Here is a 26,594-nt window from a genome sequence, read left to right as displayed (position 1 = left end):
TCCTCTCTTTCTCCCACTGTGATGGTTAATTTTATGTGTCAATTTGGTTGGGCCATGGTGCCCAGATATTTGGTCAAACGTTATTCTGGATATTCCTGTGAGGGTGTTTTTTTGTTTGTTTGGTGAGATTAACATTTAAATTCATGGAGTCTGAATAAAGCAGATTATCTGTGTCGGTGGGCCTCATCCAATCATTTGAAGGCCTTAATAGAACAAAGACTGATCTCCCCAGAGCAAGAAGGAATTCTGCTAGCAGACTGCCTTTGAACTTAGACTGCAACTCTTCCCTGAAATTCCAACCTGCCAGCCTCCTCTGCAGATTTTGGTCTTTCCAAGCCTCCAGAACTGTGGGAGCCAATTCCTCAAAATCAATCTCTCTCTCTCTCCCTCTCTCATATATAGATATAGATATATAAAAACATATCCTGTTAGTTCTGTTTCTCTGTAAAACATTGACTAATCACCCATCTTCCCCTGTTCCAAACATTCCCTTTCTGGTTATGAGGTTTAGAAAAACATCAGTCATGTTCAGTTTAGGGCAAAAAAAAACCCCATTAAAATAGGAAAAAAAAAATGTGGGATGCTTTGTAAGATAAAGGTGAAATTCTTAACAAAATCCAATAATTATGATAATCTACGTGCTAAATAATACAGCATTAAATCTCATAAGAAAACGGGCTTCCCTGGTGGTGCAGTGGTTGAGAGTCTGCCTGCCGGTGCAGGGGACGCGGGTTCGGGCCCTGGTCTGGGAGGATCCCGCGTGCCGCGGAGCGGCTGGGCCCGTGAGCCACAGCTACTGAGCCTGCGCGTCTGGAGCCTGTGCTCCGCAACAGGAGAGGCCGCGACAGTGAGAGGCCCGCGCACCGCGATGAAGAGTGGCCCCCACTCGCCGCAACTGGAGAAAGCCCTCGCACGGAAACGAAGACCCAACACAGCCCCCCAAAAATAAATAAATAAATAAATAAATAAATAAATAAAAAATTAAAAAAAAAAATCTCATAAGAAAAATAGCAGAAGAAAAAATAAAGAAAATTTTTTAAAAGAAAAATAACAGAGGGTAAAATAAGAAAAAGAAAACAAACCAAAAACACTACCAAAAAAACAAAAGAAAAGAAAATCGCCATGGGGGGACCTAATTGAAAGCTTAAACAAGGTCTGCTGAGCTAGCCTGGTGTCCTACCTCCGAATGGCTCCTCATCACCGAGGCACGGAGGTGTGACAGGAGAGGAAAGGCACCCTCCCAAGTCAACAAGTCATTTCCAAGAACCAGTTTTGGGCCCAGCACTGGCCTGGACCTGCCCATGGAGAACACAGTGCAAGGAACCTGTTCACTCAAGTCTTCTCAAGGACGAGGCTCACCACCTGAGGTGATGGATCTAAGACAGGTTACGAGGGTCTGTGATGTGGGAGAGACCCCAAGTCCCACAGGAGTGTAGAGAAAGGAGGGAGAAGCCCCTGGCCCGGGGCAGCAGAGGCCGCTTTCTTAGAAGAGTCGGCACCGAGCTCCGCCTTGAACAATGGGTTGGGTTTGAATGTGAGAAGAGCCACTTTCCTGTGCAGCAGAAATTCACGCAACGTTGTAAATCAACTCTACTATACTTCAACAAATTTAAAAAATACTAGCCACCTCACAATGTTATTGTAAGGGTACATAGCACAATGTATATAAAACACCAAGCCCGGCACTCGGGGCAGGGAACTGGTCAACAAGCTTTGATTGTTATTAGCTGTTATCTGCAGAGGAAAAGAACTGAAACCTCTAAGAGGAACTGAACAGAGCCGGGTTGCAATGTTCTTCTGATGAAGTGTTCATGACCTCGCGACTAAGTAGAGGAGTTTGAGAAATAACCTCCTCAGTTATGCAAATGTTCCTTCACAAACATCCGAGTTATTCCAGGAAGCAGGGGAAAACAACTCCCAATCAGCAAGGACTGGACACTTGAGCAGGAAACTAAACAAAGGGAAAAAGCAAACATATCTTAAAATGCAAATAAACAGTATCTGCGATAATGCAAAATGAATTTATAACCATCTCCATGAAATGGGGGAGAAATCCTGAAAAATGTCTAGCAAGCAGGAGGTTCTACAGGCAATTAATTGTCCTGTGCCCTTTAATTTAGGCCACGTTTAATGTCAGCGGTGGACTAGTTAGTAAGTGTGCCCTCCATTGTTTGAGTTTAGAAAACATGACATTTGTAAGTTCCCACAAGGTCAGCTCCTCTGTCCTATTTTTCCCCTAAGGCCTTTAAGTTGCCCAACCATAGAATTTCTTTCTATATCATTTTTAGGCTAAGTTTCAGGAAATTAACTTTTAAGTTTTGGGGAGGAAACTCTGTTCTATTATTGGTTACTACCTAAGTGATTGCTTATTCCCAGTGCATTTAGCTGCCACCAGTTACACTTACATAATAGGGAACGCTGTTTCTATCTACAATCTTCCCTTTGCCAATATCAATGTCTGGCCTTTGGCCTTTGCACTATGCTAATAGCTCTCAGTTTCACCTTTGGTCTTAAATAAGCAGTAGCCCCCATTTTCACTTACCAGCTATACCTGCAGGTAGGTGGATATTCTACTACCACTCAGACACACCATGACCCAAACTGAGCCTCCCAGCCTCTTTGTTCACCAGCCCGCCTCCTAGGTCGCCTAGGTCTCCAGTCTCCAGGTGGGAAATCAGGACTGCCACATATGACTGTTGACTGGACAGGAGCACTTGTCCTATGGGGGCTGCAAGCCAGCCTGGTGCCCAGAGGGGTGGCTTTATCCAGTTCCCATAAAAGCACTGCCCAGGTTGTAATGGGCCTGCAGGACAATTGCAAATATCTTTATCGATGGAGACTCCCTTTTTTGTGTGTTGCATCCAATTGGTTGCCGAGTCCCAGAAATTATACTTTCTTGTCAATTCCCGCATCAGTACTCTCTGAAAAGCCCTGTTCAGGCCCTCAGTACTTCCCACCCTAGACACAAAATTCTTAATCAAAGGGTATCAAAAGCACCTCTGAAACGAATATAATATTGTGAATCAACTATACTTCATTAAAAAAAAAAAAAAAAGATACCTCTAGAGAGTGTGAGTCAGTAGACGTGGGATGGGACCCTGGGCTCTACAGGTGATTTGGATGCACGGCTCTGGTTGAAAACTACCATGTTCCGCCCTCAGTCACCCCCCAACCCACAGCTGACAGTTCATCTTCACTGTGGAGGTGACGCTCCTCCCTTGACCTTAAGGATGAAGTTTAGAATCAGAAGAATACTAAGCCTTATACTCTTTTCTCCCAAAGATCGCAGAAAGTAAGAATAATGAGGCAGTTGGAGAAAGTCTTGCTCTAATACTTTAATTAGGAGCTTGGTTGACCTTCTCGGTTGCCTAGGCATTTGCTTCTGAAGCTCCCCTCCAACCTTGCCATCACCATGCTCCATCACCTGGACCACCTGGCCCTCTGCGATAACTTCTAACTGGTCTCCCTGCCTTCCATTTTGCTTCTTACAAGCCATTCTCTGCACGGCAGCAACTCAAATCATTTTGGATGTAAATGCTATCAAGACACTAACCTTGTTTAATAACCCCCAGTGCTTTCCTAGTGCCTTGGGATAAAGTCCTACTCTTAACACATGTCCCTCTCAGAGCTGGCCCTTCCCTAATCCCCCAGCCTCTCCATGGCCTTTCTCCCTCTTGTGCTGAAGCTGAAGAACTTGATGAAGTTGTATTAGTTTTGTGCTTCTTATGTCTGCACCTTCAACACACTGTCTCCCACCTAGGACACTCTCTCTAACCTCTCCACCACTCCATCCCTCTTCCCTCTGACTTCACCACCACTCAGCTTTCAGCGTTCAACCATAAACACTTCCCCACAAGTCCCTCTTGACCCTTCTTTAGAATCATCCCCTTTACCGTATGCTTAGATGGCATCTCTACTTTTCTTATCACTGTATCATAGGCTCCTTCAATGTCTGTCTCCCCCACTAGATGCAAACTCGTTGAGGGCAGGCATCATGTGTAAGTTTACCAGCACTCTATCACCATGCCTGAGGGTGACACATGGCTAGAGGGTTGAATACATATTTACTAAAATAAAATGTTGTGATCAGCAGAGAAGTAAAACATAGTGGTCAGCTCTACTATCTGAAACAATTAAAGGAAGAGTGTGACATGTATTGAGCCATTACTCTGTGCGAGACCTTTTGCAAGGGCCTTAGAAAACAAAAAGAACAAGATGAGTTCTCTGATCTCCAGGAGCTGATAATTTAATGGAGGAAATCTATGAGTAAATGAGTCATTATAATCCAATTCTAAAATCTCTTGAGTAGAGGTCAGAAAAAGTGCTTATGGTTTTAATATCAACTCTGGAAGAAGCAGTGGTCTAAATGTCTAAAACAACGATTCTCGAAGATTGTTCCAAATTGTTCCATAGTCTTCCATTTTTATCCTTAAGGGCTGCCTGCGTTCCTTTACCAGTTCCACTATTTTTCAGCTGTGTCACTTGAAGTAAGTTACTTAACTTCTCTGTGCTTCAGATTCATAATTCCTATTAATGCACTGTGGTATTTAGCACAGTGCTTGTCACATAGTAAGGGCTCAAAAATGTGTTTTCATCATTATTATTATCAAGACTTCCTAGTTACAGTAAGCCTCCAAGTATTAATAAAATCAGTGTTTGTAGTGAAAATTAGCATAGTCTACAGTGTACTAAGGACTGTAATTCAGTAGACTGCTTGCTACGTAATACTTGTTAACGTATCAAATTTCCTCTTGCCCATGCAACCCCATAAGTGTGGATTGGAATTCCTGATGCTTTCAGGAAGCGCGTCCAGTCATCAGTGTTATTCTGAGATGGCTGTATTTTCTATTATGACACTTTTTTGTTCGTGTAGCTACCAAGTCCCATTAGTTTAGTTTCATTGCTATCCACATAGTTTATTGTTGGTTATCTAATTAACTGAGGTTTGTTAAACAGTTGCATCAACTTTTTTTTTTTTTTTTTTGGCTTATAACTTCCCTGTAAATATACTTTAAGATAGGTAGACAGGGCGTTTCAAATTTACTTACAGGGCGTTACAATTCTACTTCTATTGTGAACACAAATGGACAGACAATCCTTCCACCTCTCCTTTCCCTCTCAGTTGCTCTAATAATAATATTTCACTGCTATTACTGGAATAACTAAATTCTTTTACTAGTAGAAAATTGAAGTGGGTGATGTAGGTGGGCCAAAGGGTCTCTTGCACTGCAACGAGCTGGGGCTACTCTGTTGCAGTGCGTGGGCTTCTCATTGCGGTGGCTTCTCTTGTTGCAGAGCGTGGGCCTAGGTACGCGGGCTTCAGTAGTTGTGGCTCTCGGGCTCTAGAGCGCAGGCTCAGTAGTTGTGGCACACGGGCTTTGTTAGTAGCCCCCGCTCACCTCAACTAGAGAAAAGCCTGCATGCAGCAACAAAGACCCAACGCAGCCAAAAAAAAAAAGGAACTGAGTCAAAAATATTTAAGGTGAGAAACAAATGGTTACACACACACACACACACACACACACTTAAAACATGTCCAGCACATAGAATGCACTATATAAGTATTACTATTATTATTTAACACAAAATTTTTTGAACTTTTTAAAAGAATTGAAGTATAGTTGATTTACAAAAGTTTTGTAGTTGATTTAAAAGTTCTGGACTTAAAAAAAAAAAAAAGGCCTCCTTTCTGTGGTAGGCTGAATAATGACCCCAAAGATAATCCAGGTCATAATCCCTGTATCCTGTGAATATTATCTTATAGAGGAAGGGGGTTTTGTAGATGTGATTAAATTAAATATCTTGTGATGGAGAGATTATCCTGGAACATTCAGGTAAATGCAATCACAAGTGTCCTTCTGAGAGGGAGGCAGAGGAAGATTTGACAGAGAAGAGAAAGTAGGAGATGCGATGATGACAAAAGCAAGATTTGAAGATGTTAAATTGCTGGCTTTGAAGAACGAGGAAGAGGCCATGGACCAAGAAATGCCAGCAGCCACCAAAAGCTGCAAAAGGCAAGGAAACATTCTCTCCCCTAGAGACTCCAGAGGGAGTACAGCCCTGTGGTACCTTCACTTTAGCCCAGAGAAACTGAGATTGAACTTCTGGCCTCCAGAACTATCAGAACTATCACACTAAATGTGTGACACGTTAAGCCACCAAGTTTGTGATGATTTGTTACAGCAGCCATAGGAAACTAATACATGTTATTTTCTTTCTTTAAATGAAATCTTTTAAAAATATTTTATTATGTCTTACTGGTAACAACCACAAAACTTTTTAAAATTAATGGAAGCAAGATTGAGCTGTGAGAAGAAAATTCAGAACAAGCCTCAAATTGGAAAAATTTCTACTCTTTTCTCTTTCTCTATAAAGGTCCTAGAAATAATATTTGGGGGAAAAGTCTCAGATTACAGTAAATGCTCTTTGGAGGGCTCAAGGTGGAGGAAGCAATGCAACTTTTTACTCCAAGAGGCATATACTTGTGTTTCTTTCTTTTTTTTTTTAATCTCATAGTTTATTTCTTTCTTTTTTTAAAAATTTTAGTTAGTTATTTTTGGCTGCATTGCGTCTTTGTTGCACGTGGGCTTTCTCTAGTTGCGACGAGCGGGGGCTACTCTTCATTGTGGTGCACGGGCTTCTCACTGCGGTGGCTTCTCTTTCTTGCAGAGCACGGGCTCTAGGCGCGCGGGCTTCAGTAGTTGTGGCACGGGGGCTCAGTAGTTGTGGCACGGGGGCTCAGTAGTCGTGGCTCACGGGCTCTAGAGCGCAGGCTCAGTAGTTGTGGCTCATGGGCTTACTTTCTCTGCAACATGTGGGATCTTCCCGGACCAGGGCTTGAACCTGTGTCCCCTGCGTTGGCAGGCGGATTCTTAACAACTGTGCCACCAGGGAAGCCCCTGTACTTGTGTTTCTGGGTAAGACTAGTTTACACACTATAGAAGAATTTCATAGACTATAAGGGCTACACTTTCTTATTTTATTACATTTTAAATTTCAGCTTTATTGAGATATAACTGGGATATAAAATTGTAAGATAGTCCAAGTGTACATTGTGGTGATTTGATATATATATACATTATGAAAGAATACCTCCATCTAGTTAACTAACATATCCATCACCTCACATATTTGTCTTTTTTCTTTTCTTTTCTTTTTCCCCTTTGGTGAGAGCATTTAAGTTCTGCCTCCTTAGCAAATTTCAATTATACAATAGAGTTTTATCAACTATAGTCACCATGCTTTATATGACAGTCTGAGACCTTATTCACCTGATAGCTGAAGGTTTGTACCCTTCTACCAACTTCTCCCTATTTCCCCCACTCCCAACCCCTGGCAACCACTTTTCTGTTTTCTCTTATAATACTTTTATTTCAATATAAATAAAAAGTGTATACGCCTAATATCTTTAAAGTACTATTGCATCCTATTATATAATTTGAACCTCACAACATAGACAGAGCAAATAGTGTACTCATTCTACAGATGAGGAACTGATTTTTACCAAAAGGAATAAAGTGATGTGATTTGCATCACAGAGCTAGCGGGAGGTGGCTGAAGTCCGCTTCTGCTGAAACACTCAAGAACATGCCCAAAAGACGTGTGTGTGCCTCCTGTCCGGGGAGGAAGAGCACCTAATCTTACAGCGAAGAGGAAGGAAGTAGGAGTGCCTAAGCAGGGGCAGGGTGGCCAGAGACAGATTTTTCACTTCCACATTCTGCAGGTTGATGCAAGTGAGGCGAAGCGTACAGGGCAGGCATAAAATAAAAATGGAGATGTTCTGCTGGCCGAAGAGCCACCCCACTCCTGGTCCCCCGCCTCCCCCATCTGCACCCCAGCGTAAAGCGGAACCGATGTGCACCTTTTCTGTGTCCCAAGAAAGGAACGGGAACTAACCTCGATTGGCTGCACGTTGTGTGCTGGCACGTGGCAAGAGCTTCTTTACTTTGTTCTCAAGGACCAGGCTTCATCCCAGCAACTGTTTGAAAATTCAGGTCTGGAACCTGAAATTCTGAGTTTGGTAACCATTAGCATAGAAGGAAAACTTAACACCGTGAAATCTCTTTTAAGAGAGGAAAGCAGGGGAATATAGTGTCAAATTGGTGGGGAGAAGTGAAAAATGATGATGCGGGAAAGGTTCGGAGTGTATCGTAAAAGCAGAGAGCCCCAAAGTCCAGCTGTTTTACGATGTGGTGTACAGTGGGGTAAGCGGATGGCTTCATAGTCAGACCGTCTGAGTTCGCCTAGAGGTTCATTCATCTTATCAATATTTATTGGGTACCTACTACGTACCAAGTCTCTACATTCATGGTGTTTACATTCAGGTGGAGAAAGACAGATAACAAACAGATGAATGAGCAGATCTTGCTGTGAATTCATTCATTCTTCCAACAGACATTGCAGTTATTTATTCCAGTTATCTCGGAGGTCAGAAAGGTAAGGAAGCACAGAGAGTGCAGAGATACTGGCCCACTGGGAGGGCTCTGGCTCTTACGGAGTGAGACAGAAGCCTATTGGTGGGTTTTGAGCAGACAAGTGATGTGATCTGACTATTTTAAGGGGATCACTTTGGCTGCTCTGTGGGGAGCAAAGAGACTTGGGCCAGAAGCAGGGAGATCAGTTAGGAGATTCTTGCAATAATTCAGGTGAGAAGCAAAGGTGAGTAGGACAGGAGGCAGGGGTCGAGGCGGTGAGAAGTAGTTGAAGCCAGGATATCTGTTGCAGGTAGAGAATACGATTTGCTGACAGTTTGGGTAGGAAGTGTGAGAAAAGGAAAGACATGAAAAGTGACTCTTATGGTTTTTCTTCGAGGGATCGGAAGAATAGGGTCGCCATTAACTGAAATGAGGAAGATTGCAGGAACAGCAGATTGGGGCAAGGCAGGATCTGAGGGATCTGAGCTCCCTTTGGGGTAGAACTTCAGGGAGTTTGAGGAAGCTGACTGACAGCCAAGTGGAGATATTAAGTTGCCAGTCACAGGCTGGAGTTGGGGGCAGAAGTCCTGGCTAAAAAACTTATCGCTAAAAGAAGCCATAAGGCAGGGTATGGGAGATAAAAATTGGCAAGTGTTGGGGATGCCATTACAGATAGGAGAATTAAAGAAGACCTTACCGAAAAGCTGATATTTGAACTGAGACCTGGGTGAAGGGAGGGAGAAATCCACGTGTTATCTGAGGGAAGATGAGTCCAGGCCGAGGGTACCAGCATTTGCTCAGGTCTTAGAAGAGAGTGTGCTTGGCTAGAAGAGAGTGTACTTGGCTAGAAGAGAGTGTACTTGGCTTTAGGAGCAAGAGCCAGAAGCTCAGTGAGGTGACCAAGAGACCACCTGGGCTCTGAAAAAGAGAGAGAGAGAGAGAGAGAGGGCCCACCTGGTAAGGGTATAAAATCAGAGAGGTGGGAAGGGATCACACCATGAGTTCAAGTCCTTGCTCTGCCACTTGGGCAAATTACTTACCTTCTCCCAGGTCCGTCTTCTTTATAAATAAGGGTAGTAACAGAACCTACCCACACAGGATCTTGAGAGGATTAAATGAGATAATGTTTATAAAGTGTTTAACACAGTACCTGTAACATAGTTAACACTTACCAAGTGTTTACTATACACTTTTTTAAATGTCCTACAGTATTTCCTGGAGGTACGTAGGGTTTCTGGTTGAAGAATGTTGTCCCATGTGGAAGTTTGGATTTTGTCATTGGTGTTACACTCCTCAGTCTCTGTTTTGCTGGTCTGGTTGGTGGAGATGCCCATCTTGTAGCTTATCCTTTTTTTTTTTTTTTATAGCCAGTTTTTTGGGTTTTTTTAAATTTTTACTTATTTATTTGTTTTTGGGCTGCGTTGGGTCTTCACTGATGCGCACGGGCTTTCTCTAGTTGCTGCGAGCGGGGACTACTCTTCGTTGTGGTGCGCGGGCTTCTCATTGCGATGGGTTCTCTTGTTGTGGAGCATGGGCTCTAGGCGCGCGGGCTTCAGTAGTTGTGGCACGCAGGCTCAGTAGTTGTGGCTCACGGGCTTAGTTGCTCGGCGGCATGTGGGATCTTCCCGGACCAAGGCTCGAACCCATGTCCCCTGCATTGACAGGTGGATTCTTAACCACTGCACCACCAGGGAAGTCCCTGGTAGCTTATCCTTGACAACCACAACGGTGCATGGGCATGTTGGTATAGACAGGGAAATTTGGGAGATCCACAATCACTGAACTGAATTGCAGATGGGTGACAGGATACTCACCCAACCCCTCCAGCTTCTCGGTGATAACTCTGGGGTTTCCCTTCTGCAAGGGGCCACACTAGGGCAGGCAAGACGTCCAGTCAAGTCATCCCACCCACATTCTGGTTCTCACTAAGTCACTTCTGGCCTCAGTTGACAATATCAGCCATCACACTGACGCTCAAGTGGAGCAGTGACCTTGGAATATCCTACCCTGGGCCTTCCTTCAATTCTCCTGAACTGGCAAGGAAAGGGGATGGTTAGAGCTCAGAAGGTTTACTCTAGTTAAGTAGAGCTGTAAGCAGATAGGGTAGGGGGTCCCTGGAGAAAGAGAACCAGGCATGGCTTTCTTGACAGAAGAGAAGCCATTTTTGGCCTAAGCCATTTTGTGATCTCAGCCTGGGCACAAGGCTTGCCCTTGGAAAGGTCTCAGTAATTAATGATCTTAAGGGAACAAAAGAATGCAGAAACAAAGGACTGTTATCAGGCAAGACAAGTAACAATAGTAAAGATAATATATCAGTTGTAAAGACTCCCAGTTCTGTTTCAACGGTAAAGATTAGCCTGAAGCGCTCAACCACCAGGACAGCTGGAACCTAAGGCATGATGACATTGACATTTCCTTTTTTTTAAAAATTTATTTATTTTAATTTATTATTTTTGGCCGTGTTGGGTCTTCGTTGCTGCACTCAGGCTTTCTCTAGTTGCGGCGAGGGGGGGGCTACTCTTCATTGCGGTGCGCGGGCTTTTCATTGCGGTGCTTCTCTTGTTGCTGAGCACAGGCTCTAGAGCACGCAGGCTTCAGTAGATGCAGCACGTGGGCTCAGTAGTTGTGGCTCGTGGGCTCTAGAGCGCAGGCTCAGTAGTTGTGGTGCACGGGCTTAGTTGCTCCACGGCATGTGGGATCTTCCCAGAGCAGGGCTTGAACCCTCGTCCCGTGCATTAGCAGGCCGATTCTTAACCACTGCACCACCAGGGAAGCCCGACATTGACCTTTTCTGACCCTCATAACTTCAGTCGACGAATGCCTGGACTCTGTCAACTGACAAGCCCCTTCATTAATATGCACGTACCCTTAGCTTAAAACTTCCCGAATTTTGCTATTCGGAAAGACACTGATTTGGAAAATATCCCTGGGGTTCTTCTTACCTGTTGCAAGTAGTAGATCCTTCCTTCTCCTGATCTTTGGCTTGGTTGTGTCACCAAAACATAAATGCAGTTTTTTAGATAACAGAGCTATGTCGGGAAAATGCATTTCATTTCATACATCAAATATAATTTAAGACCTCCAGTGTAATATTCTGGTTACACCCTGTTACAAAAAGGATAAGCAGGAAGAACAGAAAAGGTTGAGGAAAGGGGAAAAGAAACAGCAAAGAGAAAATGAATTTTTATTGTCTTACCCAACATTTGAGTCGATCATTCAGAAAAAAATCAGATAATATGCTAATGATTATAATCTAGCCAAGGTCTATCACACACCCTTTATTATGCTTCAGATTTATCCTCTGAACCAGATTTATCCTCTGCCAGGAGAATCTGACCATTGCTCTTCCAGTATTCAGTGAAAAAGAAAGATGAAAACCTGGGAGGAATGATAACAAGTCAAGGGGACGTGGAGGTCAGGAGAAGCTGAATGCCAACAACACCCTGACTGTCAAGGATAAACAAAGCTGGAATCTAATTAGAGCAGTAAGGGTAGATTTTATTCAATAGTAACTACTGCAATAGGGAAAAGAGTCCAGTGTGAACTGACTTCAACTTGGCTGAAACAAAAGCCTGGAGACCTTTCCAGACTGAGGTGTGCTCAGGAAATGCACTGGGGGCTGGGAATAGGGTTGGTCCATGTGACTAGGCCATCTAGGGCTGTCTATTGGTGCTTACCAGAGGAGAAACAGACTTCTCCAGGAGGCCGTGATACCAGTTAGGAAAGATACCCAGGAGCCTGGGAGCAAACAGTGACCTTATCTCCTTGAATGTTTGCATCTCAAAGAGACAGCCCTCAGGTCCTTGAAAAGTCAGTTCTGGGTGGTAGAAGATTCATGTCTCAAAGGGGCAGAGAAAGCATTTATAATTGCAAGCTTTCTAAAGTAACTGCTCAGTGGGAGGGTTCAGCAGCCTACCTGCCTATTCCCAGTTTGGGCTGGAACAGACAGTAAATTCTCCTGGCAACACTGAGCTTTTTCAAGCAGCAATTTTAAGGGGGAGCTGGAGTTACCCTCAGGATGTGGCCTTGAGCTGTTGGAAGCGAAGCCAGTGTCTGTTCAAGTCTCATAGTGTGTGGGGGCCAGGGGGCAGGGTGGGGTGTGGGTTTGGGGGGGGAAGTCTGCATTTTTATAGACCAAGTTTGAGGTTTAGTCGAGAAGCCGTCTCAGAGGAGCCTGACTAGGGTTTGATCAAGGAGAGTCTTTGTTGCGACCCAGCCACAGAGTTTCCAAAGCTTTGATTTCCTCTCTTTAAGCCTATAATTTTATTCAGTGGTCTTGTGAGGAAAATATAAATAGATATTAAGCGGAAGGAAGGGATTAATCCAAAAAAAAAAAAATGAGAATAAGAGGAACTAGGAAAAACACCTTTGAATACATGTCTTGCCCTGTGGTGAATGTGAATTCGGTTCTAAGTCAGGAAACTTTGACTGCTCCCTGCAGCCCTTCCAGCACTGAGACTCCCTGGCAGCTTTCAGTCTTTCATTCTACAAGCGTACAGAGTGTATTTCAGAAGATAGGGTGGTTCCAGTGCCCTCAAGTTGACCCAAACTGTGGTCCACAGACCCAGTGGACCTATCTGGATGTTCAGCAATGTTTTTCCGAGATAGCTTTAGTTCCTTCTGTTACCACTTCCTTCCTTCCACAGCTCAGAGAATCTCGGTGAATCTCAAATTCCCTCCATAAACTTAAAGAAGATGGTGGCACTGCCCAAGCTGGGCACCAGAAGCCAGAGCAGAGTGTCACAGTGGATTGGAATTGGCCTGAGGCCGAAACAATGAAACAGGAGGGAAGGGGGCAGGGCACAACCTTTAAAAGAAAGACATAGCCTATGACAAAAATTGGTTAGAACCAACTAGATCCAAGATGGCAGAAGATTCAACTTCCAGTAGACCTTGAGCCTCATTATACACTCATTGTAATACATTAGCATATGCGAAATGACACACCTACCAGTGCCATGACAGTTCTAAGGCTGACCATAAAAGGCCAAAAAAAAGTGGGCAGTGGCCCAATTCCTGGAAATCCCCACGCCTTCCCCAATAGAATTGGAATAATCTTCCCACTCGTTAGCTTATGAAATTACCCCGCCTGTAAAAACTAACCACCCCATGTTTCGAGGCCTCTCGTCTTCAGAGATGGCCCACAGTCTGTCTGTGGAATGTGTTTCTCTCTAAATAAATCCACTTCCTACTTTGTCTCTCACTGAATTCTTTCTGCGACAAGACATAAAGAACCTGAGGTTCATTAAGTCCTGAGACCAGGTGTGTGATCACAATTAAAAGACAGTGGGTTCAATAGAGACACAGATGTAGAGAACAAACGTATGGACTCCAAGGGGGGAAAGTGGTGGGGGTGGGATGGTGGTGGTGGGATGAATTGGGAGATTGGGATTGACATGTATACACTAATATGTGTAAAATGGATAACTAATAAGAACGTGCTGTATAAAAAAAATAAAATAAAATTCAACAACAGGGCTTCCTTGGTGGTGCAGTGGTTGAGAATCTGCCTGCCAATGCAGGGGACACGGGTTCGAGCCCTGGTCTGGGAAGATCCCACATGCCGTGGAGCAACTGGGCCAGTGAACCACAACTACTGAGCCTGAGCGTCTGGAGCCTGTGCTCCGCAACAAGAGAGGCCACGACAGTGAGAGGCCCGCGCACCGCGATGAAGAGTGGCCCCCACTTGCCGCAACTAGAGAAAGCCCTCGCACAGAAACGAAGACCCAACACAGCTAAAAATAAATAAATAAATAAATAAATAATTTTTTAAAAAGATGTCCTAAAATATAAAGTTTAAAAAAAAAAAATTCAACAACGACAAAAAAGACAGTGGGTTCAAAGTGCCAATCTGGGTTGCATGGTTTCAGTAACACGTAAGAAAGAATGAGCGAGAACCCGTTCAAAACAAACTCTGGGTAAAGAAAGCAAGAAAGAAGGAACAGGCAACTTGAAAAATGGGGAAATCCCCCTGGGGCTGCTGAGTTAGAGGAAGAGGCACCTAACCAGCAGGAGAGCCCAGAGGCTAGGAAAGAAGCCTTTCAAGGTACCTAGCAAGTTCTTAAAGTAATCACAATAAAACTCAGATAAAAAAGCAAAGAGCTATTAAAAGGAAAAGCAGAGTATCATCCAGCAAATCTTCTAAGTAACGCAATTTAGTCCTGCAGAGATTTTTTTTTTTTTTTTTTCTGACTCTGGTTACAGATTCTGGTTTTCAATTCACTCAAATATATTCAATGTCAACACAAACCTGTCTAGTCCCTCCTGGATCAGACTGTTTCCCAAAGTGAGTTCAATGGGACTTCTAGTTGAGAAGAATACCTCTGGTTACTGCAGAATTATAAAAGGTTTGTGTGTGGGACTTCCCCGGTGGTCCAGTGGGTAAGACTGTGTGCTCCCAATGCAGGGGGCCCGGGTTCGATCCCTGGTTGGGGAACTAGATCCTGCATGCATGCCGCAACTAAGTGTCCACAGGCCGCAACTAAGAGCCAGCATGCCCCAACTAAAGATCTCGCATGCCACAACGAAGATCCAGCGTGCTGCAACTAAGACCCTTCACAGCCAAAATAAATAAATATTATAAAAAAAGAAAAAAGTTCATGTGCGTTGCAAATCTCTGCATAGAAGATGGGCATTGTCTACTGTCTTTCCCAAACTCCATCTGAAGTATACTAAGAACTAAGTGCTAAGTGCATAGAATTACTATTCCAAGCATCACAGCTGAAGAAAGTTGTCATCCATATGCGCCCACGATCCCATGTACCCATCCTGTATTTTATTTCCTCCTTTCATTTAAGGCAATGTCCTAATTCACTGCAGTGTAGAGAAATAGCCTCCTTAGAGAAAGATTGTAAAACATATGTGGAATCCAAAAAAATACAAACAAATGTATATGCAGAACAGAAATAGAATCACAGATATAGAAAATAAATAGTGGTTACCAGTGAGGAGAGGGAAGAGGGGAGGGACAACATAGGGACACGGGATTAAGAGACACAAACTACTATATATAAAATAGGTAAGCAACAAGGATATATTGTACAGCACAGGGAAATATAGCCATTATTTTGTAATAACTTTTAATGGAATATAATCTGTAAATCAGACAGAGAAAGACAAATATCCCCTCATGTTTGACTTGTTTATTTCCTCCCAACCCCCTCCTCCTTCCTAGATTTTCCTTCTTGTGCTTTCTCCTAGGGAGAGAGCTCTATCCTCTACCTTGGTTCCTTCAGTGTGGCAGCTCCACTCAGTATTCCCAAAGCCTGGTAGCCAAGGAACAAGCAAAGAATCTTCAGGAGGATAGAGAGGAGGTGAGAGGAATGTTGTAAATGCGCTTAGATTTCTTTTTGCACTTTGACACACATAATCTCGTTGTCTTTTCTGAGAGTGGATGGCCAAAGGTACCAGAGCTATTAATGGAGCTTCTGCGAATGCCTGAGGCAGCAACAGAGGTAAGCTTTTTCCAGGTCCTACCAACCTGCTGGTTGAGGCCCCTGCAGTGCACAGAGAAGTGTGGGGAAAGGGCCGCGGTCCCCCTCCCCCCTCTCCCTACTCCCTCGTCCCCAGCTGCACACAGACCACAGCCTCGTCCCAGGGAGGGAAAGGCCACTCCCCACCTATCATCTCTCTTGAGTCTCCACCAGCCTGGCGGGAGGAGAAGGGGCACCAGGGATGTCTCCTCTGCAGCTGCTGTTCACACAGAACAGGAAGGTCCCTCTCCCGTCTCACCCTGGGTCTCCAGCTAAGGTGATGCTCTGCAAACCCATCCTGTCTGTTGCAGGAGGAGTAGGGGAGAGAGGGTGGGAAGCAGGAACACTGAGATGAGATGGGGAAGAGCCAGTTCTAGACCCTCCTTTACGCTCCATCCCTTCCAGGGCACCCATATACTAGAAACGAACTAGTCATTGCCAGCAGTGTCCAGAAGCCATTTAGTTTCATCCTTTATATTTTTTCTGACCTTTAGGGAATAATCTCACCTTATTTTACATAATTTTATTTTACTATTTTTATATTTATAGGATCCTTTAAAGTAATCTTTAACATTAGAAAATACAGTGAAGGTAATCTTAAGTATCATTTAACTCTCTGGGGAAGAGTCATTCTTTAACTTTTCAATACACTATTTGATTATCCTTATCAGGTCATTTACAATTTGTTCTGCCCCTAGAGACGTTGCACATGTGGCTGCCATGTCACATTTGTGTCATTAGGTGGCGGAGAGAAGAGAGGCTTGTCTACGCTCAGTGTTCTGGCCTGTGGACGTCTGGACGATTGACAGTCTGACACTTGACAGAAAAGGACTTCACTGGTGGTGCAGTGGTTAAGAATCTGCCTGCCAATGCAGGGGACACGGGTTTGAGCCCTGGTCCACGAAGATGCCATATGCCACAGAGCAACTAAGCCCGTGTGCCACAACTACTGAAGCCCGCGCGCCCTAGATCCCGTGCTCCACAACAAGAGAAGCCACCACATTGAAAAGGCTGCACCGCAACGAAGAGTAACCCCTGCTCGCCACAACTAGAGAAAGCCCGTGCGCAGCAACAAAGACCCAACGCAGCCAAAAATTAAATAAATAAATAAATTTATAAAATAAATAAATAAAATTTGTTTATCTATTTTCACTTTGGAAACAGAAAGTGTTGTCTTTAGAAAGGACCAGATACCAGTCTATGTGCCAAACCTGGGGACGTGCCTTCTCTTTATTAGCTGCCCTTAAACAGGCCCTTTTCATACTTCAAAACAGATTGCCATGGTGATCTCGATAAAGACCTAACCCTAGTCAGATAGGAAATACTGAACTCTGCGTTTTGAACCATTCAGGTGGCTTAGGAGATGCTCAATCAACTATCTCCAAAGAAGATCCATGGAAACCGCTCAAATGATGTTGCCATTTTGTTTCCAAGATTATTGTCTCCATCTGAAGATTCTTCTATGTTCTCGGGCCAAACCTAAGTCATAATAGGCTGAGGGTCAGACCCAGAGAAGAGGTGGGCTGAGGAAAAGAAAAAAGTAGCAACGTCAAACAGAAATGGAGAAGTGCATTCCTGATCGTGGGTCTCTAGCAGCTCATTGGCTTTAGGGGTTGCCAAGCCAAGGACCTCACTCTTCAGATTTGTCAAAGTGGCAGGGGACCCGGGCTGGTCCTGGAAGAAGTCTCTTCATCCACAGCCATCATAGCTGACAGCTCCTTCAAAATTAAAGAGTCTTAGGAAGAGTAGCAATTCATAAGGAGAAGCATGAATGAATTTCTTTATGTTCTACTAAAAAAAAAAAAAAGAAAGATAACTGCCCTTATATATATATATTTTTTTATAGCTACTTTATTTATTTATTTATTCATCTTTGGCTGTGTTGGGTCTTCGGTTCGTGCGAGGGCTTTCTCCAGCCGCGGCAAGCGGGGGCCACTCTTCATCGCGGTGCGGGGACCGCTCTTCATCGCGGTGCGCGGGCCTCTCACTATCGCGGCCCCTCCCGTTGCGGGGCACAGGCTCCAGACGCGCAGGCTCAGCAGCTGTGGCTCACGGGCCCAGGTGCTCCGCGGCATGTGGGATCCTCCCAGACCAGGGCTCGAACCCGTGTCCCCTGCATTAGCAGGCAGATTCCCAACCACTGCGCCACCAGGGAAGCCCAACTGCCCTTATATTGACTGTCTTCTCTTATGAGTCTTCATTGGTTTGATAATTAAAGGTAACTTTTTAAAATTTTAGAACTAGTATTGAAAATGAGCTTAAACACAAACCCTATTCATCACTTTATTGTGATCAATAAATACTTCATGAATTTGTCATTACAAGAATGAGAGTTTCCATCTTTCTAAACTAATCTTTTTGCCATGTTCACAAATCTTGAGTTAAAGGATCCTCTAAGTATTATAAGATAGAGATGTCTTTATTTATTTTATGGTCCCTACCATTGGGCTTCAAAGTTTTGATCACAAATAAAGAGTACCCTAAACAAAATTCTGAGTTAATGAGGTTTCTTTCCACTGGGTGTGTTACACGTTGCAGACACTCCTGTTGTCACGATGCTGGTGGCCTTGGACTTGGGCACGACCAACCACACACTCAATGACACTCCTTACTGCAGCCCTGGTTTGCTCTTGAGAGACATCACAAAGGCATGGTACCCTCCCCTTCACACTCATCCCCACCCTAACCCAAAAGAGGAACCAAAAGAGTTCCTGGTAGAATAGAGGCAGATCAGAGAGAGGATGCACAGTCCTGAATACCCTCATACACATACTTGTGTGTGCTGTACAGTGACTGGCCTCAAATCACAGTCCTAAAGACAAGATGTCTGTTCCAACTCTTGGATACTCAAAACCAAGCAGTAAATATATCTTGCAAACAGGGATACCTGCCATTTCACCGAACTACAATAATAGCTGACATTCACTAAGCTTTTCTTATGTGCCCAGCACTGTTCAAAGTATGCTCTATGTGTCTCCAGAGAGGTTAAATAATTTGCCTAAACTGACACAACTAATAAGTGGTTTAACTGGGATGGGAACATGAGCAGTGCTGCTCTAGAACCAGATGATTTTAATCTTTACACCAGTCACCCTCCCTTAACTTCTCTTTACCTTGAATGTCTTCAAAATAACGACAATACAACCTTATGATAAGGATGTTGTGAGGATCCAAATAAATAAATAAAACACTTGATACAGTGTCTAGTACAGGGGAAAAGCTCAGTGAGTGTGAGTTGGTAGGAATAGTGGATAACTTGCCCAAAGTCACAGGAGTAAATGGCTGAACTAGGACTCCAATCAGGGATCCTGCTCCCAGGGTCCACCCTTAACACTACTGGTCCTGCCACTCTGCGTCAGCGATGTCACAGGTAAAGTACCCAGAACCAGGGCTGGCACAGAACAAACACTCAGGAAATGTCAGTCACACTCCTGTCTCACGTCTCCCTCCTTCTTGCCAAGAGATGAACCAAGGCACAGAAACACTCTTGTTTAAGGTAATGACCAACGTTGAAAAGAGAAGCTGATTCAAATTCCACCTCATACTTCCTTTCTCATGCTTACATACGAGACCAAAAGTACAGTCCGTAAAACAGACGGCACAATTTTTTAAAAATATATTGTGTATTTGGCTTCCTCTTTTACTTCCCTATTATCATCTTGCCCCGTTGTATTTAAACTACCAGAAGGAACGGATCCCTCGTTAGTCATGATTTATCATCTGCCTCGTGTCAGAGAGGATGCTGAGATTAATCATATGTTCACAGTTTGCTTACGTGAGGCACACGGCATATTTCATTGTGCAATGAACAACATTCATTCATGCTGTAAGTATGAACACTCAAGTTTCAGTTTTGAAGGAAGTTAGCAACCATCCAATATGTCTTTAGCAATATAATAGTGCACTTCTAGATTTTTCTCCTTAAGAAATCTTGTACTCTAGATATTATAGAAGACAATCTTCCAACTTTGTCCTCTGATTTTTTTCCCTGTGATGGAGCCATCTTTAAAATCACGAGGCGATCACTCTGGGCTTCTTGGCTTATCTAGACTGCAAATCAAATCTTAAATATAGTAGTTGTGACTACTAAATAGCAAAAGAAGTCAGTTTGGCTAAATGCTTTAAGCAATCAGTCAACTCAATCAAAAACATCAATTAAGCCGTATGTTTATTTGAATCTATTTGTTGTTAGATTAACAAGAATAAGTTTATTGGGCTTCCCTGGTGGCGCAGTGGTTAAGAATCCGCCTGCCAATGCAGGGGACACAGGTTCAAGCCCTGGTCCAGGAAGATTCCACATGCTGCGGAGCAACTAAGCCCGTGCACCACAACTACTGAGCCTGTACTCTAGGGCCCGCGAGCCACAACTACTGAGGCCACGTGTCACAACTACTGAAGCCCGTGCACCTAGAGCCCATGCTCCGCAACAAGAGAAGCCACCGCAATGAGAAGCCTGCGCACCGCAACAGAGTAGCCCCCGCTCACCGCAACTAGAGAAAAGCCCGCATGCAGCAACAAAGACGCAACATAGCCAAAAATAATAAAAAAAAAAAAAATGAAAAAAAAGAATGAGTTTATAGCTGATCCACATGTAAACTCAAAAACTGTTTGAAAAAGATAATTTCATTCACTGCAAATATCCCTTCATTAGTTGTCGACATATTTTCAGGATAAATATGGGTTTTGCTAAGATGTACATTTTAAGCAACATTAAAAGGCATGAAGTTGATTCTGCTCAGTTTTAGGAATAAAATTTTATTTTATAAAATATTAATTTTCAAAAGAAAACCAGATTTACCATTTGAGTTATTCACAGAACCTGATTATCCAGACTACATTTCATTTAATCAGTCTAACCTTTAGATTCTGTTGAAAGCAATGATAATTGACAGATAATTTTTTAGCCAGGAGACCATATTAGACTGAACTCAGTACTGTTCAAGGTCACAGGATGTTCTAAAGGGAAAACAGCAATGACTGATTTAATTATTAAGAGTAGAATTAAAATAAGTCAGACAGAGAAAGACAAATACTGTGTGATATCACTTATATATGGAATCTAAAAAAATACAACAAACTAGTGAATAAAACAAAAAAGAAGCAGAAAAAAAAAGAGTAGAACTTACCAAAGTTGGTACTTCCTTTTCTTACTCTTTAACAAAGTATACAGGTCTGTCAGTTCTTAAACACTAAAAATGTTACACATATGGTCATACACAAAATTACATTTGTCAAGAGAAAGAAATCTAACTTCCACAAACTTACAAAAGATTTTCCAAATTTGCGCAACTCAAGGTCAACATTCAACTTGCTATGCACTCACAGATTGCCTAGTTGAAACCATTCAAGACAAAGTATTTTCATTATGCTCCTGCAGTATAGTAGGTCAAGTGGCATTTTTTGTAGGATGCAGAGCAATGCTCTTCTTATCTGTGCTTTATTTAAATATAATATTCTCATAGACGCTTTGCTTAAAGTACAGCATGCCACTGAAGACCACTGGTCAGCCCTTGGCATGAAGAAACATTTAGAGACTTGGTCCAGGTTCCTTTCCCCTAATCTCACCAACCTTAGTCCTGGCTGCCAACTGGCCTATTTTTTTTTTCTCCAGCTGCACCATGAAGCTTTTCCAGGGACCAGAGCCTGCTAGAAAAGTCGGGTTCAGTTACATTTTTTATTCTCTGCAGTCAAGAACGCGTCCCTTGAAAGAAGGTGTGCCCTAGATTATAGAGCTAGCCCTAAATCACACTCTGGGGGCAAATCCTCCTCTTTAGGAGCCAATCTTTGCATTACTTAGTCTTGTTAGGAGTCTGATCTTTTTGGACAGAACAGAGGAAATGCTTTTCGTGCTGAAAATGGCATCTTTGCTTTATTTGTTATTTTCCTCACAAAACCTCTGCTACCTGTCTCCCCCTTCCCTAGGAATAGCCTAAGATATTAAATATGTACTTATCATAGTGCACAGTAATTACAGAAAGATGTTCCAAATCTCCTTCACAAATGTCTAAATTCTCAAAAATTTTGACAGAACATATTTTCCTTACAATATGCAGTATAGTGAAGATTGTAATTTACTAACCTCAGGGACATATTAAGAGCTATTGCAACCAACAAAGACCTACTGTATAGCACAGGGAACTATACTCAATATCTTGTAATAACCTATAATGGAAAAGAATCTGAAAAGGAATATATATATCTGAATCACTTTGCTTTACCACTGAAACTAACACAACATTGTAAACCAACTATACTTCAATAAAAATTTAAATTAAATAAATAAATAAATAAAATTAAGACAACATACAAAAAAGAGCTATTGCAATCTCAATTTTGAGAAAAGAATGATGAAGAAGATTAAAGCCAATATAGGCTGAGATGATGGGTTGTTGGTTACTCACTAGCTAAGAGTTAATTTTCTCTGATACTTGGGCATGGGCAGAAAGATAAATCACTGCTTTTCATGTGCTTTCCATCAAAACAGTAAACTTTATTTTTTTTAAGTGTTTTAAAATATTTATTTATTTATTTTTGGCTGTGTTGGGTCTTCGTTGCTGTGCGTGGGCCTTCTCTAGTTGCAGCGAGCGGGGGCTACTCTTCGTTGCAGTGCACGGGTTTCTCATGGCGGTGGCTTCTCTTGTTGCAGAGCACAGGCTCTAGGCACACGGGCTTCAGTAGTCGTGGCTCGTGGGCTCAGTAGTTGTGGCTCACGGGCTTTGTTGCTACGCGGCATGTGGGATCTTCCCAGACCAGGGCTGGAACCCGTGTCCCTTGCATTGGCAGGAGGATTCTTAACCACTGCGTCACCAGGGAAGTCCCAAAAAAATAAACTTTAAGTGCTTGAGAAGGATCAGCTGTATTTGTTTACACTTCGATCAGCCAAACAAGATGGTGAATTCTGGGAGAGCAGAGTCTTTGTATTATTTTGGGCAGGTAGTACCAGGCCTGTCTTAAGGTGAGGCTGTAATAAATGAATGAATTAGTGAGCATTTACCCAGATCCTAGAGTAAAGAGCTCTTGGCTTTCCAACTGCTCTCTTACTGCTCATGTTTGAAGTGTTTCTCCAGTTTTACTTCCAGGTAAGCAGGCAGGCACCTTTGTGTTCTGAGCTCCTAGTGAGCAACGATGTTGTGTGTTCACCTCTAGTCCCAAGTCTAGTCTTCTCCAATCACCAGTTTAACTAGGAAAAATTTCTGATCCCTGGAAACAAGTATCAGATTTGTTAGATAAATTAAATTTGAACAGTTCAATTCAAAATGTGTTTTTGAAAAATACCTACTGTGTACAGGCACTATGCCAGTTGGTTAGAACTTACAAAAGTAAGTTATGACAAAGAGAGGAGAGAGGAGAGGAAAGATGGGAGAGGGGAGAGGGGAGAGAGAGTAAGTGATCAGAGCTGAGGAAGCTTGGAAGAGAGGTACTTCGCCTGTGGACCTAAAAGAGGCTTCCCGGAGGTGATGATGATTCATGTGCTGAATGTTGGAAGATGAGATAGAATTATCAAAGCAAAGACATGTAGAAAGGAAATTTCAGGTTCGGGATACAGCTTGAGTAGAGGCAGGGAATCTGGAGTCAGTGTGAAGGGGCTGGATGTCAACAACCGGACAGGTCCGTATTGCCAAAGCATAGAGTATGAGGCGGGAATGTCGGGGGTAGGGCTGAGAGGGAGATGCATGCCCTTGTAGACCAGGCTGAGACTTGATTTGGAAAGCTGTGGCAGAACACTTCAGGATTGCAAGCAGGGCCAACTGCACCCATCTGACTTGCCATGGACCTCTGACTCCCCCTTTGACCTCTCTTTACCCTCATCCTTCACCTCCATGTATTTCTTGTTCATGTGGGGTGTCCTTCCCATGCTTTGAAAAGCACTGGAAGCAAAAACATGGCCCACTTAGACAATCAAGTTCTCTCCCCCAGAGACTTTGTAAATTATCATACGGGACAAGATGTCTTCTAATGCATTATGGTTCACAGGCTAGAATGCACTGATAAAACCAAGGACATTCACATGGAAGATAGTGAAGGCCTCAACCATTACTTTCCATTACTTTCAAACTTCATGCTTAGCAACTGACTTCATCCCATTAAGGTCCAAAGTGGAGAAAAGGAAGCTCATTCCAAAATGGAGGCAACGAACTCTTTCAGGAAACTGCTTTATTTCATCAATTACTTTGCTGTAGATAGTCTTGCATATTCTTTTTTTTCCTTTTTAAAAAAATTTTATTGAAGTATAGTTGACTTACAATGTTGTGTTAATTTCTGCTGTACAGCAAAGTGATTCAGTTATACATATATATATTCTTTTTCATGTTCTTTTCCATGATGGTTTATCACAGGATATTGAATATAGTTCCCTGTGCTACATAGTAGGACCTTGTTGTTTATCCATCTTATATATAATAGTTTGTATCTGCTAATCCAAATCTTGCATATTCTGGATGCAGTGAAATCAGGGGTAGTTTGTGATCAACAACTGTCCCCAGTTGTTGGTTTTGAGCCCTAGAATGCCAAGAATCAGGGTGTGGTCATGATAGAACATGAAAGCCACAAGCAATATCAGCTCCAGAGTTAAAGACAACTTCTTCCCCAACAATCTCTTGCTCTGGTTCTTACCTCCTTGCCTGCTTCTACTGGTGCTAAAAGGAATGCAAACCAAAGGCTCTTGGATGTAAGAAAGGCAAGGCTGATTTGGAAATATGTCTGTACTCTGAAATTCACTTAGCAGGTGTTATGGACTGAATGGTGCCCCCCCCCATTCATATGTTGAATCCCTAACCACCAAAGTGACCGTATTTGGACATAGGGCCTTAAACGAGGTAATTACGATAAAATGAAGACATAATGGTAGGGCCCTAATTTAATAAGATTGATGTCCTTATAAGAGGACCAGACACCAAAGGTATCTATCTTTCTCTCCTTCCCTCCCCCCTCCTCATGTGTACAGAGGAAAGGCCATGTGAGGACACAGCAAGAAGGCAGCTGCCTGCAAGCCAAGGAGGTTGGCCTCAACAGAAACCAACCCTGCCGGCACCCTGATCTTACATTTCTAGACTCCAGAACTGTGAGAAGATAATGTCTGTTGTTTCAGCCACCCAGTCTGTGGCATTTTGTTATGGCGGCCTGAGCAGACTAATACACCAGGGTTATTATACGTATAACGTAACCTCTGCTTTGTGAAACTCAGAAAGCCCTGTGCATGCTAGAGTATACGAGGAGTATACACAGGCCCTTTTTCCTTAACCAAACAAACAAAACCAAAAGACTTTCTTGTTAGTTGTATAAGGAACACACGTGGGCATAATAAAATGTTCATATAGTACACATGGGATTTGAGGAAGTTTAAACTCTTCCTCTCGTCCCAGACAATCACCCTGCCATCTTCCTTTCCTAGAGGAAAATACTGCTATAATATATTAGAATATAGACAGATCGATGGATAGATATAGATTAACCTCTCTTTTAATATGAATGAGAACATTCCACATACACTGTTCTTTTTTTTTTAATTAATTAATTTATTTATTTATTTTTGGCTGCATTGGGTCTTTGTTGCGGTGCACGGGCTTCTCATTGCGGTGGCTTCTCTTGTTGCAGAGCATGGGCTCTAGGCACATGGGCTCAGTAATTGTGGCACGCAGGCTCAGTAGTTGTGGCACGAGGGCTTAGTTTCTCCGTGGCATGTGAGATCTTCCTGGACCAGGGCTCGAACCCATGTCCCCTGCATTGGCAGGAGGATTCTTAATCACTGCGCTGCCAGGGAAGTCCCTACATATACTGTTCTGAATCTTGCTTTTTTTTACTTATTAACTTAAAACTCATTTCACAGTAGATGTGTATGTAGAGGGACCTCGTATTTTTAAAACTTTGATTTCCATGATTTATAGGATATAGTACAAATTATATAACCTGTCTTCCGTTGAAAGGTCATTTAGGTTTTTTCAGTCTTTGTGCGTCAATAGAAATGATACCACAATAAAATGTACATTCATCTTTGTCACATATACAAGTATATGTGTGAGGTAAATTCTTGTAAATAAGATTCTGATTCAAAAGACATTTGCAATTTTAGATACTTTATTTTTATTTTATAAATATAGTAGCCAAAGAATTCAAGTGGGAGTTTATTCCAGAAAATCTTTTGCAGTTAGTGAAATTAGGGTATAACTAAGAACATTCAGAATACAGCACACACAGTTTAGGTGATCTTGGTATAGTGGTCGGACAGCAGTGATTGGAAAATGAAAGTAATCAACATGTACATGCTCTGTTGAGGGAGACTGAAGGGAAACAGGTGTTCAGCCTAGAAAAACATTTCTCAGTGGACTTCCTATGAAGTCAATGTGTCTTGGGTTTAACTTTGAAACAAATTTTAAAACTTAAAAATTGAAAAAAAAAGAAATTGCCAGATGTAGCCATTCTTCCAACTTTTAGAGGGAGGAGGGGGCATTTAGTTGGCCACATCTCACCATTATGTCATTATCAAAGGTCTTTCCTAAACAACCTCCATGTGTCTAGATGCCATATGACTAACCGATTCCGGAACTTGAGATAGGGAATAATCCTAGAAGGCTGGGTCACCAGAGGTCAACTGATCTGCTGAGCAAGTTGGTCTTATCTCTGTTATTACACATGGCCGTGGGACTCTTCTCCTCTTCCACCTTGCCTCTGGGGGAATTATGTTGACTCAACTTTTCAGATTCTTCTTAGT

General features: G+C 42.9%; 1 non-coding gene across 1 annotated transcript; it reads left to right on the top strand.

Annotated features, from left to right (window-relative positions):
• Positions 1 to 16,573: 16,573 nt before the first annotated feature.
• LOC114238753 (small nucleolar RNA SNORA17) lies at positions 16,574 to 16,704 on the top strand. The gene has a single exon (XR_003624038.1). It is a non-coding gene; the product is annotated as a small nucleolar RNA SNORA17 (small nucleolar RNA).
• Positions 16,705 to 26,594: the final 9,890 nt, after the last annotated feature.

The sequence above is a fragment of the Balaenoptera acutorostrata genome, chromosome 5 (assembly GCF_949987535.1).
Source record: "Balaenoptera acutorostrata chromosome 5, mBalAcu1.1, whole genome shotgun sequence".
Taxonomy (NCBI): domain Eukaryota; kingdom Metazoa; phylum Chordata; class Mammalia; order Artiodactyla; family Balaenopteridae; genus Balaenoptera; species Balaenoptera acutorostrata.
This window is presented reverse-complemented; position numbering and strand designations above follow the sequence as displayed.